Below are 16,177 nucleotides of genomic sequence, written 5' to 3'. Positions count from 1 at the left end.
GACTGTCCAGTTTGGTCTTAAGAATAGCCTTAAAGGAACTCAAAAAGTTTTACTTCAGCAAAGTTTAAAGTAGCAAAATCAAATTCACAAAAGCAAGTCCACAACAGGCAAGTTCACAAAAGAAGGCAAAAGTTTCTTGGCTGAGCAAAGTTGAGACTTTGGTAATTTCTTCTCAGGGCAAAGAAGAGGCTACTTGCTGGAACAGATACAGGGTCAAAGGCTCGGTAACTGGATCTGTTGCTACCAGCGGTGGTTGTTTTCCCTGCTCCTGATTTATATCCTTCAGCCCAGAGCACGTGTGTCTCTAGGGAGTGATCTGATAGCTGTGTGCCTTTTCAGCAGTCCTGGCAGACCTACGCCTTGCTTGTTGCTCCCTTCTTCATTCTTGAAAAGTTGGAGCAACCAGCTGGCTCCCTCCTCTTCTTCTTCCTCCCGAACAGGCCTGACCATCTGCCCAAAATCCCCAGCCCCTTCCTCTTCAGCCTTATCTTCCAACTCCTCCTCAGCGGCAGAAGAGGAAGACACAACACAAGCCACCCCAGCCACTTTTCTAACTCTTTCTTAACACTTACCTTCCCTGGTGCTGCTGAACCCTTCATCGCCTTCTGAAAAACAAAGGAAACATGGGGCCAGTTGTTTGGGGCAAGAAAGTGTTGTGGTGTCCAGATGTAATCCTCTTTTTTTGGGACAGATGCACATGGAATGACAAGCTAATTGTTACTGAATTTACCACAGAAATATACACAGATTATGGCACCTTGCCTGGGACGGAGTGCTCAAAATCTTGTCTCTTCTTCCCCTCTTTGAGGACTTTGCCGAACAAACTGAATCCTTTGAACTGAACATAGAGCTTCCTTCTTTCTGCAGGAGCAGGTTTTTGCTGAATCCCCATCCTTTCTTCATGAATGGCCTTTTGACAGGTGTGTTAGTGTGAGAATGAGAGCAACCATGCGAGTTTTTTAAGTGCCCCACCAATTCCACCCAATGTGGGGACCTCCTACTGGCCCACCACTATGGCATCAAATGCAGGGATCCTGTTGGGGTTCCTTTTTTTAACATTCTTACTCTTTGGTCAATGGTCAGTGAATTATTCCCCAACTATTCGGCACTCCATGCAATCATGCTTATGGCCACATGACCTTGGAGGTGTCTGTGGACAACGCCAGCTCTTTGGCTTAGAAATGGAGATGAGCACCAACCCCCAGAGTCAGACATGACTGGACTTAATGTCAGAGGAAATCTTTACCTTTTTATTCTAGTTTTACTTTCTTAACTATGTGAGTGGGTGTCTTAGGGCCCGTCCAGACAGTATCTTTATCCCAGGAGCTCCCGCAGCAATCAGGAGGATGGCCAGACACTGTTCCCTGTAAACCTAGAAGCAATTGCTACAAAAGGCAAAAAATGTGAGATTTCTAGGTGCGGGAATATTGTGGTTTTTAGCCAAATATCCGGATCTTCACATGTCTGTATGCCCCTGTAATTGGAAATCACGGACTCAAACTAGATTTTACCTCTTCTCATGGAGATTCCTGATTTTTCCAAAATGGTGATGAATGTCATTTTCCAAATAGTTATGGAGATTTCCATTTTTCAAAAAGGTTATGATTTCTAACAAGGTAGTGCCTTTCCAAAGATCATAATTCTCCAAAATGTTAGGACTCTGCACTTTGAAAATCTAGGATATATAGTCTGGAGTTTGGAGAGGCACAGTCTTTGGCAGAAAAGGCTAAGGCCCTGGTAAAATAACAATTCCCATGATTCCACAGCAGTCAGGTATGGCAGGTAAACTGGCATCAAACTGCAATAATTCCAAAGTGTAGATAAACCTTATGACAGTGCCTTGCATTCCTACTCTTTACTTCACACAGATACCTGAGAACACCTCTACAATCAGTCCCCACATTCTCTGGGGTTGGAGGCACAGGACACCATGAAAGTGAAAATACATACATTACATAATTGCCACATTTTAAACCTGAAGAAACACTTCTCCAAGAATCTTGATGCTCATATAGCAAAACAGTCAATTTCTGCCTCAGGCCCAACTCTCTGCAATATAAATATTTTTACAAATCTGCAACTGTGACATCAAGACCCTGAAGAATTTATTAAAAGGCACAGCAAAATCCAATATGTAACCTTGCAAGGCCAAGAACAAGCCATGAGAGTCAAGACAAAGATCCACCCAGAGGAAAGGTGTTCTTACCATACATCAAGGGAACTACTGACCGCATAGGGAAGCTGATGAAGAAGCACAACCTACAAACTATCTACAGACCCACGAAGAAAATCCAACAAATGCTACGGTCAGCGAAGGACAAGAGGGATCCTCTCTCTTCTGCAGGAGTCTACCGGATACCATGCAGCTGTGGACAAGTCTACATAGGGACCACCAAACGCAGCATTGCCCAAACAAGAGTCAAAGAACATGAAAGGCACTGCAGACTAATTCAACCAGAGAAATCAGCCATAGCAGAGCATTTGATGAACCAGCCTGGACACAGAATACTATTTGAGAACACAAAAATGCTGGACCATTCTAACAACTATCATGTCAGACTACACAGAGAAGCCATTGAAATCCACAAGCATGTGGACAACTTCAACAGAAAGGAAGAAACCATGAAAATGAACAAAATCTGGCTACCAGTATTACAAAACTCCAAAATCAAAACAGTAGATGGGAACCAACACAATGAGGACTTGACTGAACAAAGGATGCCCCCAGGCAAGGGACAAAACATTTCCAGTGCCAATTAGGGTGATTAACTGAAACATTAATGCTGGCTCCCAGTGACAAAGAACTCTTGCCACACCTTGGACTCTACACAGATATATATTCTTTCCTTTCCTGACTTAGTTTATCCATACCTCACAACCTCTGAGGATGCCTGCCATAGATGTGGGCGAAACGTCAGGAGAGAATGCTTCTGGAACATGGCCACACAGCCCGAAAGACATACAACAACCCTGTGATTCTGGCCATGAAAGCCTTCGACAACACATTGTTCTGCCATTGTTTGGAAGGTGAGGCAAGGCTATTGTTATTGAAAGTGTTGGCTTCCTGTTGAAGCTTTCTGAGCCAGAGTTCACGCAGAGGTGAGGAGAGGAAGCAGGAAAGCAGCTTGCTCCTTGGTTTAGGTAAGGTCTGTCTAATAATTCCTCAAAAACCTGAGAGTGTGCACTCTTTTCTTAGATTGCCTACTCTTTTCTTAGATAGCCTTAAAAGCCTTAAAAACCTGTGTTTGTTGGACTCTTTTACCTTTAAAAACCTGAGTCTGGGCTGATTCTTGAGTGTGGGCTAGCTGTAATTAAGGCTTGCTGTTCTGCCATTGTTTGGAAGGTGAGGCAAGGCTATTGTTATTGAAAGTGTTGGCTTCCTGTTGAAGCTTTCTGAGCCAGAGTTCACGCAGAGGTGAGGAGAGGAAGCAGGAAAGCAGCTTGCTCCTTGGTTTAGGTAAGGTCTGTCTAATAATTCCTCAAAAACCTGAGCGTGTGCACTCTTTTCTTAGATTGCCTACTCTTTTCTTAGATAGCCTTAAAAGCCTTAAAAACCTGTGTTTGTTGGACTCTTTTACCTTTAAAAACCTGAGTCTGGGCTGATTCTTGAGTGTGGGCTAGCTGTAATTAAGGCTTGCTGTTCTGCCATTGTTTGGAAGGTGAGGCAAGGCTATTGTTATTGAAAGTGTTGGCTTCCTGTTGAAGCTTTCTGAGCCAGAGTTCACGCAGAGGTGAGGTGAGGAAGCAGGAAAGCAGCTTGCTCCTTGGTTTAGGTAAGGTCTGTCTAATAATTCCTCAAAAACCTGAGAGTGTGCACTCTTTTCTTAGATTGCCTACTCTTTTCTTAGATAGCCTTAAAAGCCTTAAAAACCTGTGTTTGTTGGACTCTTTTACCTTTAAAAACCTGAGTCTGGGCTGATTCTTGAGTGTGGGCTAGCTGTAATTAAGGCTTGCTGTTCTGCCATTGTTTGGAAGGTGAGGCAAGGCTATTGTTATTGAAAGTGTTGGCTTCCTGTTGAAGCTTTCTGAGCCAGAGTTCACGCAGAGGTGAGGAGAGGAAGCAGGAAAGCAGCTTGCTCCTTGGTTTAGGTAAGGTCTGTCTAATAATTCCTCAAAAACCTGAGAGTGTGCACTCTTTTCTTAGATTGCCTACTCTTTTCTTAGATAGCCTTAAAAGCCTTAAAAACCTGTGTTTGTTGGACTCTTTTACCTTTAAAAACCTGAGTCTGGGCTGATTCTTGAGTGTGGGCTAGCTGTAATTAAGGCTTGCTGTTCTGCCATTGTTTGGAAGGTGAGGCAAGGCTATTGTTATTGAAAGTGTTGGCTTCCTGTTGAAGCTTTCTGAGCCATTGTCGCTCGCGCCTGACGGCGCTCGTGAACCCACCACTACAGTAAAACACATTCTTACAGTATATACCATAAACAAAACAACTTTAAAAATACACACACAGGAAGGTGGATAGCATTCTGCCCATAAAACACACAATCCTCCTCGGTCACTTCACTCACCAAGAGATGGACCAACAGCAAATACTTGCCACCACATGCACCAGCTGTGGCATGTTCTGCTTTTTCACACAAAAACTAGTCAACTACATCTGCTCCAAATGCAAACAGATGACTCTGATGGAGCAGAGGATCCAACAGCTCGAGCACCGTATTAAGACCCTTAAGGACATTCAGGCACTCAAGCTCTTCTTGGACACTGCACAACACGCTGCTGTAGATCTGCAGCCTGCATCACACCAACACCACCATGACCATGATCAGGATCCTTATGGGGAGATCAACTCACAGGTAGACAACCCTCAGGCTTGGAAGGAGGTCACCCATAGAAGGAGACACAGGACCAGGCAGCCTCCGCAGAACTCCTCTGCTCAGCTGCATTTACACAACAGATTTGAAATTCTAACACCATTAACATACAATCAGGAAACACATCTTGTGGAGGACCACAGTTTCTTAGATACCACTTAGTGGGCCACCCTTGATCAATGCGCAGGGGATAGCCCGGACGGGGACAGTGCATCACCACATTCACACTTATGTAATCATGCAAATGCTCCATCCCCAATCGTAGACCAGGAGCAACAGGAACATCCTTGGGAGAGTAATGGGCTCTCGGATGTATCTCAATGGATTGTCATTGATGAATGCACTGGGGATGTTGAGGAGGAGGACAACACTTTACACCTGCATGATTCACTTCAACAGGAACACTCTTCAGGGGACATACACACTGTCTTGCACAAAAGGGACCCTGTCAATCCTCAAAGGAAACAGGTCTTGGTAGTAGGTGACTCCCTCCTTAGAGGAACGGAAGCCATCATTTCCAGACCGGATGGGATGGCTCGAGAAACATGCTGCCTCCCGGGGGCAAAAATACACCATATCACTCAGAGGCTCAGCAGGCTCCTAAAGCCCCATCACCCTCCCCACCTTATGTTGATTCATGTAGGTACCAATGACACCGCTAGACATACTTTTCAAAAGATCACAAATGATTTTTGAGCTCTGGGAACAAAGCTAAAACTGTATAATGTACATGTGATCTTTTCATCCCTCCTCCCCGTTGTAGGACACGGCTCTACAAGGGCCGGAAAAATAGTACAGGTCAATAACTGGCTCAGAAAATGGTGCCAAGAGGAGCATTTTGGCTTCCTTGACCATGGTCTACTCTTCCAGGAGGATGGCCTATTGGCAAGTGATGGGGTGCATCTCACACAAGCAGGAAAACATCTTTTTGCACACAGACTCACAAACCTCATCAGGCGCACTTTAAACTAGATCTACTGGGGGAGGGGAACAACAGCCTGGCGAACACTATATTACCCACGACCACAGGGAACCACCAAAAGGCTAAACGGAGGGCTGCACAAACACAGCAAGGACCAAGTACGGAGAGCACAATAATCCCAAATAAAAAGCTCAAGGGGAGGTCACAGGGGCTTACATGTCTTTACACCAACGCTCAGAGCATGGGAAATAAGCAAGAGGAACTCCAACTCTTAGCACAGCACCACACATACGATGTCATAGGCATCACTGAAACCTGGTGGGATGACTCCCATCACTGGAATGTAGCCATCGAGGGCTATAACCTCTTTCACAGAAATAGAACAAAAGGGAGAGGAGGGGGAGTAGCTTTATATGTCAAAAACAGTTACGTTGCAGAAGAAATGCAAGACTGTAATCCGGGAAACCAGCTAGAAAGCATCTGGATAAGAATCAAGGGAACCGGGACTCAAAAAGATCTTGTCGTGGGTGTCTACTACAGACCTCCGAGTCAGGATGAAGGACTTGATGAAGCCTTCTGTCAACAGCTGACCAAACAGGCACAAAGAAGAGATATAGTAGTCATGGGCGATTTCAATTATTCCGATATCTGCTGGAAAACAAACTCAGCCAAGAGTACAAAGTCCAACAAATTCCTCACTTGCCTTGCAGACAATTTTATGGTCCAGAAGGTAGAAGAGGCAACAAGAGGATCAGCAACTCTTGATCTAATCTTAACAAATGTGGAAGACCTGACCAATACAGTTGAAGTGGTTGGATCCTTAGGGGCAAGTGACCATGTGCTCCTGCAGTTTGCAATACAAAGGAATGCTGAAACTAAGACAAGTCAAACACGCATTCTGGACTTTAAGAGAGCTGACTTCCAAAAAATGAAGGAATTACTGAGCGGCATTCCATGGACGCCGATATTAAAAAACAAGGGAGTTAAGGATGGATGGGAGTTTTTCAAAAGTGAAATACTCAAGGCGCAAATGCAAACAGTGCCAACAAAGAAGAAAAATAAGATAAGTGCAAAGAAGCCAGAATGGATGTCCAAAGAACTTCTAACTGAGCTAAAGCTCAAAAGTGACATGCACAAGAAGTGGAAAAGGGGAGAAATCACCAAAGAAGAATTCAAACGTATAGCCAACACCTGTAGGGAAAAGGTTCGCAAGGCTAAAGCACAAAATGAGCTCAGGCTTGCCAGGGACATAAAAAACAACAAAAAAGGCTTTTTTGCTTACGTTGGTAGAAAAAGGAAGAAAAAGGAGGCGATAGGGCCTCTGCAAGGAGAAGATGGGGTGATGGCGACAGGGGACAGGGAAAAGGCAGAACTGCTCAATGCCTTCTTTGCCTCGGTCTTCTCACAAAAAGAAAGCCATCTTCTACCTCAGCAACATGGAATGCACGAAGGATTGGGGGAAATCCAACCCCAAATAGGGAAACAAGTTGTCCAGGAACACCTGGCCTCTCTAAACGAATTCAAGTCCCCAGGGCCGGATCAGCTACATCCAAGAGTATTGAAGGAATTAGCGGAAGTTATTTCAGAACCGCTGGCAATTGTCTTCGAGAGTTCTTGGAGAACGGGAGAAGTCCCAGCAGATTGGAGGAGGGCGAATGTGGTCCCTATCTTCAAGAAGGGAAAAAAGAACGACCCAAACAATTACCGTCCGGTCAGCCTCACATCAATACCAGGCAAGATTCTGGAAAAGATCATCAAGGAAGTGGTCTGCGAACACTTAGAAACAAATGCGGTCATTGCTAATAGTCAACACGGATTTACCAAAAACAAGTCATGCCAGACTAATCTGATCTCTTTTTTCGATAGAGTTACGAGTTGGGTCGATACAGGGAATGCTATGGATGTAGCCTACCTGGATTTCAGTAAGGCCTTCGACAAAGTCCCCCACGACCTTCTGGCAAATAAACTAGTAAAATGTGGGCTAGACAAAACTACAGTTAGGTGGATCTGCAATTGGCTAAGCGAACGAACCCAAAGGGCGCTCACCAATGCGTCGTCTTCATCATGGAAAGAAGTGACAAGTGGAGTGCCGCAGGGCTCCGTCCTGGGCCCGGTTCTGTTCAACATCTTTATTAACGACTTAGATGAAGGGTTAGAAGGCACGATCATCAAGTTTGCAGATGACACAAAACTGGGAGGGATAGCTAACACTCCAGAAGACAGGAGCAGAATTCAAAACGATCTTGACAGACTAGAGAGATGGGCCGAAACTAACAAAATGAAGTTCAACAGGGACAAATGCAAGATACTTCATTTCGGCAGAAAAAATGGAAATCAAAGATACAGAATGGGGGACACCTGGCTTGACAGCAGTGTGTGCGAAAAAGACCTTGGAGTCCTCGTGGACAACAAGTTAAACATGAGCCAACAATGTGATGCAGCAGCTAAAAAAGCCAATGGGATTCTGGCCTGCATCAATAGGGGTATAGCGTCTAGATCCAGGGAAGTTATGCTCCCCCTCTATTCTGCCTTGGTCAGACCACACCTAGAATACTGCGTCCAATTTTGGGCACCACAGTTGAAGGGAGATGTTGACAAGCTGGAAAGCGTCCAGAGGAGGGCAACTAAAATGATTAAGGGTCTGGAGAACAAGCCCTATGAGGAGCGGCTTAAAGAGCTGGGCATGTTTAGCCTGCAGAAGAGAAGGCTGAGAGGAGACATGATAGCCATGTACAAATATGGTAGGGGAAGTCATAGGGAGGAGGGAGCAAGCTTGTTTTCTGCTGCCCTGCAGACTAGGACACGGAACAATGGCTTCAAACTACAGGAAAGGAGATTCCACCTGAACATCAGGAAGAACTTCCTCACTGTGAGGGCTGTTCGCCAGTGGAACTCTCTCCCCCGGGCTGTGGTGGAGGCTCCTTCCTTGGAGGCTTTTAAGCAGAGGCTGGATGGCCATCTGTCGGGGGTGCTTTGAATGCGATTTCCTGCTTCTTGGCAGGGGGTTGGACTGGATGGCCCATGAGGTCTCTTCCAACTCTACTATTCTATGATTCTATGATTCTATGATTCTATGACCTGCCAGTTACACTACAGAGAGACAAAACAGGGAAATTCTTTGGAATGAGGAGAATGAAACCCAGAGAATTTGATCCAGACTAAAGGGGCCTCAATCAGCAACTAGAGACATTTTTGAGTTGTATCGGGAAAAAGGGTGCATGTCCATAGTAGAATACAGCAGAAATAGGCTCTGGAGATTTCTTCTAGCCCACATTACCTTGTCACCAGAGTTGAGTATAATACATAAAGGAGAAACCCACAGGTTCCAGAGACACCTTTTATTGATTTTACTTTTATTGCACCTTTCTCTCAACACAGACTCAAGACGGCTACTTCAGAGTGAGAGAAGGGGCAGGAGAGGACCTCAGAAGGTCTTCAGAGATGGAAAGGGAAGGGAGATTCCAGGACTAGAAGTGAAAACATTCATAATCTGATATGTGCAAAGTAATGTAAGGTGGAGGCTTTCTTTCCCCACAAAATGAAGTGAGCAGCAAGGGAAAAGGTTCCACTTATCCTGAAGAGCATCTGCTTTCCTGTCTCCTTTCTGTGAGGATTTTAATGGCTGTTCCAAAGTACCATTTGACTACCCCTCCACCTGTACCACAAATGCACCTCTGCCCTGTGCCACAGCACCACTCTCCCCCTTCTGAACTTATTTTCCTTCAAGGCTGAGATGGACTCAGTGAGCTTGGGGGGAGAAATCTGTCCATCAAATAAGGACTGGACATTGAATTCTCGTCTCAAGGCTTGACCCTCTTCTCCCCATTGTCCCCCTGCTCCCAATTTACCTGTTTGGATGCTGCCAAAACTGCTAGATGGACACAATGCTATTGGAAAGAGAGAGAAGAGAAAATATATTACTCATAGAAGTATCAGAGTAATGCGCGCAGCGTAGCAGCAGATGAATGACGTCAGTTGAAGCGCAGAACGAAGGAACATCAGAGACGATGTTAAAAAGTATTTACAAAGATTTACTGGACAAGACAAACAGACTTGCAGATGATAGACATAGGACTTTCACTCTAGACAAACAGCACAGATCTTCTCAGCATGCAGAACAGATCTCATCTGATGCAATCACCTAATATACAAACACACTTGTAGTCTGGACACTCCTCTCGGGCTCCAGCCACATATCCAAGGTCAATACAGCTTCTTACCAAGTTAACTCTTTACAGACTATAGCATACTCTGGATGATGCAATACATGCAATACATGCTAGACACAAATTTCATTTAAACACTACCAATACACAAATCCCACATTAACAAGAAGCATTTAAAGAGAGCCTAAGAGCTGCACTGTAGGAAAGAGAGCAGGTAGGTTGTCTGGGGGTGGAACCAAGGAGGCATATTCATTCTATCTGGGAGCTGGCCAAGCTTGGCAATGAGCTGTGTCCCTACTGGCTGGCTTCATGGAATCCACAGTGGTTTCTATGGATCTCATTTCAGTCTCTGAGATGCCGGGTGAGAGCTGGGCTGTACCTTTCAGTCCCCAGCATAATGGACCCTAGATATCTGCTGGAGTTTTGTTTCAGGACCCCAGTAGATACCAAAATCTGAGGATGCTCAAGTCCTATTATGTATAAGGGCATAGTATACCACATTTCTCCCTCTCCTGCCCAAAACATGTGTTGTGGGGGGAGAGTTCGACTATTATGTGGTGGCAACTATTATGCAGTGAAAAAGGCCCCCTTTGAGGTGCTTCTTTCACTACATAATGTTCTTGTGAGGGTGAAGCTGCACAGGTGGGTGATGCTTCACCCTCCCATGTGCCTGCGCCCTCAAAGGGAACAAGCACATGACCGGATGAAGCGTTGCCTGCCCACAGTGCTGCTGACTTGCTTAAAGGGAAATAGGCCAGGCAGGCAGAGAAGAGAATTAATCCTCCCACTCAACTGCCCTTCTTGCCTTTTTGTGCTATGGGGCCATTTCGCCAAAAAAGGCAGTCTGAATTTCCATCAGGCAACTGAATTAAGGGTGCAACTATTATGCAAGGACAACCAAAGTGCCAATTTTGCCTTCCCCAAAAGGGGGTGTGACTATTATCCGATGAAATATGGTGGTGTCCCTTATATAAAACAGATAAATCCATGATTTTTTTTTAATTTATTTTGAAGCCATGGAATCTGTGGATATGGGAGGACTGATTACATAGAGTCCGTCTCCAGAACAAGAAGATGGCAGAAAACCCATATAGGAGAGAGAGAGTTTTCCTTTCTCTTCTCTAGACCTCAAACAAGGTTAGGTGAGAAAGTTTTGGGGAATGGTATGGATCTTAGAGAACCCTTGACTTAGAAGTGTAACTTTTCTTTCTATGTCTCTTTCCTTTGCCATTCATTCTCTTTGAGTGGGGGTTCACTTACACATACGTTCCTCAGAGTTATGGGAACCTTTCTCACTTGCTGAAAAGGGAAGAAAAGACAGGGGTTAGTTTTTCAGGCAGGAAATGCTTAGGATTCTAGATATATTCCTCAGGGCAGATGTGCAGATGCACATAAACAATCCTCGCTACTCTCACAGATAAAAATGTGGTGCCTTGTCATTTCAATGCCCACCATAAAGGCTGCTCCAAAACATCTTCTCTCTCTCTGAGAACCTTGCTGTAAGAAGAAACTGAATCTGATCAAATGAATATATGTAGCTGAGCTTCTTTCCACATCAACATTTTTTCTGGAATTTCCATCCACTGTTCACTGTCTTCAAATTTCTTGAAATGGTTTTATTTCTTCAGTTACAATTGGCCTGGGACTCATAGAATCATAGAATCGTAGAGTTGGAAGAAACCTTACGGGCCATCCAGTCCAACCCCCTGCAAGAAGCAGGAAAATCTCATTCAAAGCACCCCTGACAGATGGCCATCCATCTCTTGCTTTTATTGTTATTAAGTACGTGTGGTGCTGTACTAAAAGTTGGAGTTCATCTTGCTTATTTCCCATGCTCTGTGCATTAGTGTAAAGACATGTAAGCTGTGTTTGTGCAGCCCTCCGTTTAGCCTTTTGGCGGTTCCTTGTGGTCGTGGGTAATATAGTGTTTGCCAGGCTGTTGTTCCCCTCCCCAAACTAGATCCACAGCAAGGACCAAGTACAGAGAGCACAATAATCCCAAATAAACAGCTCGGGGGAAGGTCACAAGGGCTTACATATCTTTACACTAATGCACAGAGCATGGGAAATAAGCAAGACGAACTCCAACTTTTAGTACAGCACCACACGTACGACGTCATAGGCATCACTGAAACCTGGTGGGATGACTCCCATCACTGGAATGTAGCCATTGAGGGCTATAACCTCTTTCACAGAAATAGAACAAAGGGGAGAGGAGGGGGAGTAGCTTTATATGTCAAAAACAGTTACGTTGCAGAAGAAATGCAAGACTGTAATCCGGGAAACCAGCTTGAAAGCATCTGGATAAGAATCAAGGGAACCGGGACTCAAAAAGATCTCGTTGTGGGTGTCTACTACAGACCTCCGAGTCAGGATGAAGGACTTGATGAAGCCTTCTGTCAACAGCTGACCAACAGGCACAAAGAAGAGATATAGTAGTCATGGGCGACTGCAACTATCCTGATATCTGCTGGAAAACAAACTCGGCCAAGAGTACGAAGTCCAACAAATTCCTCACTTGCCTTGCAGACAATTTCATGGTCCAGAAGGTAGAAGAGGCAACAAGGGAATCAGCAACTCTTGATCTAATCTTAACAAATGTGGAAGACCTGATCAATACAGTCGAAGTCGTCGGATCCTTAGGGGCAAGTGACCATGTGCTCCTACAGTTTGCAATACAAAGGAAGGCTGAAACTAAGACAAATCAAACACGCATTCTGGACTTTAAGAGAGCTGACTTCCAAAAAATGAAGGAATTACTGAGCGGCATTCCATGGACGCCGATATTAAAAAACAAGGGAGTTAAGGATGGATGGGAGTTTTTCAAAAGTGAAATACTCAAGGCGCAAATGCAAACAGTGCCAACAAAGAAGAAAAATAAGACAAGTGCAAAGAAGCCAGAATGGATGTCCAAAGAACTTCTAACCGGGCTAAGACTCAAAAGAGACATGCACAAGAAGTGGAAAAGGGGAGAAATCACCAAAGAAGAATTCAAACGTATAGCCAACTCCTCTAGGGAAAAGGTTCGCAAGGCTAAAGCGCAAAATGAGCTCAGGCTTGCCAGGGACATTAAAAACAACAAAAAAGGCTTCTTTGCTTATGTTGGTAGAAAAAGGAAGAAAAAGGAGGCGATAGGGCCATTGCAAGGAGAAGATGGGGGGACAGGGAAAAGGCAGAACTGCTTAATGCCTTCTTTGCCTCGGTCTCCTCACAAAAGGAAAGCCATCTTCAACCTCAGCAACATGAAATGGATGAAGGATTGGGGGAAATCCAACCCCAAATAGGGAAAGAAGTCATCCAGGAACACCTGGCCACGCTAAACGAATTCAAGTCCCCAGGGCCAGATCAGCTACATCCAAGAGTATTGAAGGAACTAGCTGAGGTTATTTCAGAACCACTGACAATTATCTTCGAGAATTCTTGGAGAACGGGAGAAGTCCCAGCAGATTGGAGGAGGGCGAATGTGGTCCCTATCTTCAAGAAGGGAAAAAAGAATGACCCAAACAATTACCGTCCGGTCAGCCTCACGTCGATACCAGGCAAGATTCTGGAAAAGATGATTAAGGAAGTGGTCTGCAAACACTTAGAAACAAATGCAGTTATTGCTAATAGTCAACACGGATTTACCAAAAACAAGTCATGCCAGACTAATCTGATCTCTTTTTTCGACAGAGTTACGAGTTGGGTTGATACAGGGAATGCCGTGGATGTAGTGTATCTAGATTTCAATAAGGCCTTCGACAAAGTCCCCCACGACCTTCTGGCAAACAAACTAGCAAAATGTGGGCTAGACAAAACTACAGTTAGGTGGATCTGTAATTGGCTAAGCGAACGAACCCAAAGGGTGCTCACCAATGTGTCGTCTTCATCATGGAAAGAAGTCACAAGTGGAGTGCCGCAGGGTTCTGTCCTGGGCCCGGTTCTGTTCAACATCTTTATTAATGACTTAGACGAAGGGTTAGAAGGCACGATCATCAAGTTTGCAGATGACACCAAACTGGGAGGGATAGCTAACACTCCAGAAGACAGGAGCAGAATTCAAAACGATCTTGACAGACTAGAGAGATGGGCCGAAACTAACAAAATGAAGTTCAACAGGGATAAATGTAAGATACTTCACTTCTGCAGAAAAAATGGAATGCAAAGATACAGAATGGGGGACGCCTGGCTTGACAGCAGTGTGTGCGAAAAAGACCTTGGAGTCCTCGTGGACAACAAGTTAAACATGAGCCAACAATGTGATGCGGCAGCTAAAAAAGCCAATGGGATTCTGGCCTGCATCAATAGGGGAATAGCGTCTAGATCCAGGGAAGTCATGCTCCCCCTCTATTCTGCCTTGGTCAGACCACACCTGGAATACTGTGTCCAATTCTGGGCACCACAGTTGAAGGGAGATGCTGACAAGCTGGAAAGCGTCCAGAGGAGGGCAACTAAAATGATCAAAGGTCTGGAGAACAAGCCCTATGAGGAGCGGCTTAAAGAGCTGGGCATGTTTAGCCTGCAGAAGAGAAGGCTGAGAGGAGACATGATAGCCATGTACAAATACGTGAAGGGGAGTCATAAGGAGAAGGGAGTAAGCTTGTTTTCTGCTGCCCTGCAGACTAGGACGTGGAACAATGGCTTCAAACTACAGGAAAGGAGATTCCACCTGAACATCAGGAAGAACTTCCTCACTGTGAGAAGGGCTGTTCGGCAGTGGAACTCTCTCCCCCGGACTGTGGTGGAGGCTCCTTCTTTGGAGGCTTTTAAACAGAGGCTGGATGGCCATCTGTCGGGGGTGCTTTGAATGATTTCCTGCTTCTTGGCAGGGGGTTGGACTGGATGGCCTATGAGGTCTCTTCCAACTCTACTATTCTATGATTCTAAGTTGTCCCTTATTAAACTACTCTTGTTTAACTCTCTTAAAAGTCATTTATCAAGCAGAGAGGATGGTGGAGAGACAATTCTATGCTGCCATCTCCCAGGGCTGCAGACCACCCCACCCCACTCACCTTTCTAGCTCTTTCGTAACACTTACCTTCCTCGGTGCTGCCGAACCCTTCGTTGCTTTCTGAAAAACAAAGGAAACATGGGCCAGTTGTTTGGGGCAAGAAAGTGTTGTGGCCTCTAGATGTTTTCCTCTTTTTCCGGGACAGATGCAGATGGAATAACAAACTGTTACTGATTTTACCACAGAAATATACACAAATTATGGCGCCCTGCCATTTTAATGCCTAGGACACAGTGCTCAACATCTTTTCTCTCCCTCCCCCTCTTTGAGGACTTTGCAGAACAAACTGAACCCTTCGAACCGAATATATTAGTGTGTTATCGAAGGCTTTCATGGCTGGAACCACCGAGTTGCTGTGAGGTTTCTGGGCTGCATGGCCATGTCCCAGAAACATTCTCTCCTGACGTTTTGCCCACATCTATGGCAGGCATCCTCAGAGGTTGTGAGGTATTTTGAAAATTAGAATAGTGAGGTTTATATATCTATGGAAGGTTCAGGATGGTAGAAAGAAATTCTGTTTGCTGGAGTAAAGTATGACTGTTGCAGTTAATCACCTTGATTAGCATTTAATGGCCTTGCAGCTTCAAGGCTGATTCCTGCCCGGGGGAATCATAGAATCATAGAATCATAGAATAGTAGAGTTGGAAGAGACCTCAAGGGCCATCTAGTCCAACCCCCCGCTAAGAAGCAGGAAATCGCATTCAAAGCACCCCCGACAGATGGCCATCCAGCCTCTGCTTAAAAGCTTCCAAAGAAGGAGCCTCCACCACAGTCCGGGGGAGAGAGTTCCACTGCCGAACAGCCCTCACAGTGAGGAAGTTCTTCCTGATGTTCAGGTGGAATCTCCTTTCCTGTAGTTTGAAGCCATTGTTCCGTGTCCTAGTCTGCAGGGCAGCAGAAAATAAGCTTGCTCCCTCCTCCCTATGACTTCCCCTCACATATTTGTACATGGCTATCATTTGTTGGGAGGTGTTAGCTGATCCTGATTGTATGATGTATGGAATTCTTCTGTTTTTAGAGTATTGTACTTTATTTGCTGTCCTAATTTTAGAGTTTTTTAAAATACTGGTAGCCAGATTTTGTTCATTTTCATGGTTTCCTCCTTTCTGTTGACATTGTCCATGTTTTTTTTGTGGATTTCAATTGCTTCTCTGTGTAGTCTGACATGGTAGTTCTTAGAGTGTTCCAGCATTTCTGTGTTCTCAAATAATATGCTGTGTCCAGGTTGGTTCACCAAGTGCTCTGCTATGACTGACTTCTCTGATAGAGTCAGTCTGTAGTGCC

General features: G+C 45.0%; 1 protein-coding gene and 2 long non-coding RNA genes across 4 annotated transcripts in view; all 3 read right to left on the bottom strand.

The window, feature by feature from the left end:
• The window catches only part of LOC103282626 (major histocompatibility complex class I-related gene protein-like), a 233,254-nt gene that overhangs the window by 103,660 nt on the left and 113,417 nt on the right, over positions 1–16,177 (bottom strand). The window lies entirely within an intron of this gene.
• Positions 1–16,177, bottom strand: part of LOC134296891 (uncharacterized) — a 113,780-nt gene that overhangs the window by 95,078 nt on the left and 2,525 nt on the right. The gene's annotated exons all lie outside the window — the stretch shown is intronic.
• Positions 561–14,949, bottom strand: LOC134297169 (uncharacterized). Its single transcript, XR_010003936.1, has 3 exons — positions 14,921–14,949; positions 11,164–11,202; positions 561–605 (listed from the first exon to the last, which is right to left on the bottom strand). It is a non-coding gene; the product is annotated as an uncharacterized LOC134297169 (long non-coding RNA).

Source organism: Anolis carolinensis, chromosome 2, assembly GCF_035594765.1.
Source record: "Anolis carolinensis isolate JA03-04 chromosome 2, rAnoCar3.1.pri, whole genome shotgun sequence".
NCBI lineage: Eukaryota > Metazoa > Chordata > Lepidosauria > Squamata > Dactyloidae > Anolis > Anolis carolinensis.
This window is presented reverse-complemented; position numbering and strand designations above follow the sequence as displayed.